The sequence below is a fragment of the Megalopta genalis genome, unplaced genomic scaffold (assembly GCF_051020955.1).
Source record: "Megalopta genalis isolate 19385.01 unplaced genomic scaffold, iyMegGena1_principal scaffold0051, whole genome shotgun sequence".
NCBI lineage: Eukaryota > Metazoa > Arthropoda > Insecta > Hymenoptera > Halictidae > Megalopta > Megalopta genalis.
The window spans coordinates 515,001-517,500 of NW_027476120.1; the positions used below are offsets into that span (position 1 = coordinate 515,001).

General features: G+C 44.2%; 1 non-coding gene and 1 pseudogene across 1 annotated transcript; both read right to left on the reverse strand.

The window, feature by feature from the left end:
• Nucleotides 1-40, reverse strand: part of LOC143261389 (large subunit ribosomal RNA) — an 8,923-nt pseudogene extending 8,883 nt beyond the window's left edge.
• A 1,103-nt stretch (nucleotides 41-1,143) lies between these two features.
• Nucleotides 1,144-1,298, reverse strand: LOC143261403 (5.8S ribosomal RNA). Its single transcript, XR_013035531.1, has one exon. It is a non-coding gene; the product is annotated as a 5.8S ribosomal RNA (ribosomal RNA).
• Between the last annotated feature and the right edge of the window lie 1,202 nt (nucleotides 1,299-2,500).

The following is a 2,500-nucleotide window of genomic DNA, read 5'->3' on the forward strand; positions in this document are numbered from 1 at the left end:
TGCTTAAATTCAGCGGGTAATCTCGCCTACTCTGAGGTCGTCGGAACGTGAAAAAAAATTTTTTCAGAGCTTCCCCCCCCGAAAGCATTTTGCGAAACGTGTACAGAGCAACACAAAAAAAAAAAAAAAATAAAAAAACACAAAAAACCCTTAAAGCAAAAAAAAAACCGTTTATCGCGCCTCACCAATATATCTTTTATAAAATTCGATATCCTCTCCAAATATAGATCTTCGAAACACTCGCAAGACGATTACAATCGGTATAACTTTAACGTCCGTCCGAAAAGTACTTTCGGGGACTAGACGACCGATTGATCTCGTGCGGTTTCGCTATTCGATCATTTGAAGAGAACAAAAAGATATATGGGGCGACCGACAAACGGTTTTCCCGTAGAACCAGACTCGCGATTGCGTTGACACACACATCATAGCCACACCAATAGAAGAGTTTTAGGACGGTAACCCGGGTGGGGTGTTCTTTACTCAGAATATGTGCAACATCGGATCTATATAGCCATCGATACAATTCGTACACAAATGTGTCGTACGAAGAGAGAGACTTTTTTTCCTCTGGCAACATAACGGTAAGAGACATCCTTCCACACTCATAGGTTCCACTCCCTGGGGCTATGATATATATATACATATAAATTCAAATTCGAAGCAACGGTCACAATTCTACTCTATATTTTTGCGGGTTATGTGTTCTTTCGTTCAATTTCTTTCATGCGTTCGTTCGATCTCTGTACACAGTCTTCACATAGGACAGACTCGTGTAGTACGCTTTCGTGGGTTAAACCCATCTCGTTTCATTTCAGGCGACGTCGGGAGCGCGTTGAAAATGTACCAGTGAAATCTCGATAGTTCTACGGATACGAATCGTCCCGAAAAAGATTTTGTCACCGCTTCGAAGCGGTGTTTCAGACGGGCGGACGTATATAAAACATATACGACACACGACACCGCCTTCCACACTCACGCTAGTTCGAACACGATTTCCATCTCTCTCGAAGACTGTTAGACGTACGTAAAATTTCTCAATATTCATAGGACCGCGACAAACGCCGACGAAGCGCCCATCATTCGCTCGTACGTATATAGGCAACAAGTGCCATCAACGCAAGCAGTTTATAAGTACGTAAACGACCCTCAGCCAGGCGTGGTCCAGGAATTGTATCCGTGGACCGCAATGTGCGTTCGAAATGTCGATGTTCATGTGTCCTGCAGTTCACACGTTGACGCGCAATTAGCTGCGTTCTTCATCGACCCACGAGCCAAGTGATCCACCGTTCAGGGTAATTTTTCCCTTTTATTCTCTCATATATAATATAATGTGTATTTGCTATCCACCACATTTTTGTGTTATATTTCGGAACAAGCCGATACCCGAAGAGCTCCAACCAGCGCGCGAAGGAGATTCGGGAGTCGTCGTACAACGACATAATTGTCCCTTAAAGAACGAGATATTTCCGTCGAAACCATATATATATGTACGAGCAAATCCAAAACCACTGTTTTCTTGCAAGTTCGACGGTCGGAGCGAATAGAACATTGAAAAGCCTTCTATCGAAGAAACACAGAGAGTATATCACCTCCAAAAACGACGGGGATATGGATATTCAAACTGGACAATTATCAACCCGATACTGGATTCGAAAAGTTTCTCTCTCCTTTCGTCGTTATTTACACCGGACGGACTCACGGCCGGCTCTAGCTGGGTGTCATATATATATATACGTCCCACGCTCATGCTGCCACTAGCGCGCAACAGAGTAGGGTGTCAATGACAACGACACAGCATTGAAACGAGCTACACAAGCCGGTCTCTCTTGATACCAATGTAAACGAGCATTAAGTTATCTTCAGACTGCCCGATATTTTCGTCCTTTGGACTTTCCCAACGATTCCTTTTTTTCTTTTTTTTTTACACACCACAGCGAAGACTTGAGGAAGCGTGATTAGCACGCTCGCATCCCTCCCTGTCCTACTACAACTGTGTGTGTGTGTGTAAAGAAAGAAAAAAGAATACATTGGCTTTCTCTCTATCGAGAAGATGGCCTACGCAACGCAGATCAAAGGCCTAATACGTGTAATATAATACGCGTCTGGCCGTGTATAAATCACGCACGAATGATCTGGTCGGGCCCAACTCTTCTCGTACGCTTATTTTTCCGTGTTGGGGCACTATCATAAAATCACACAAACCCCAACACGTGTGTGTCTTGGAAGGAAGATGGCCTACGCAACGCAGATCAAAGGCCTAATACGTGTAGTACACACGTCTGCCGTGTAAATCACGCACGAATGATCTGGTCGGGCCCAACTCTTCTCCACCACACCACATCCCAACTTTGTACATTTTTATATATTTTTGTGCGTTGGGGCACCTTCATAATCACAAACCCCAACAACACATATATCTCTCTCTCTTTGAAAGATTTGTTGTGGCCTACGCAACGCAGATCAAAGGCCTAATACGTGTAGTACACACGTCTGGCCG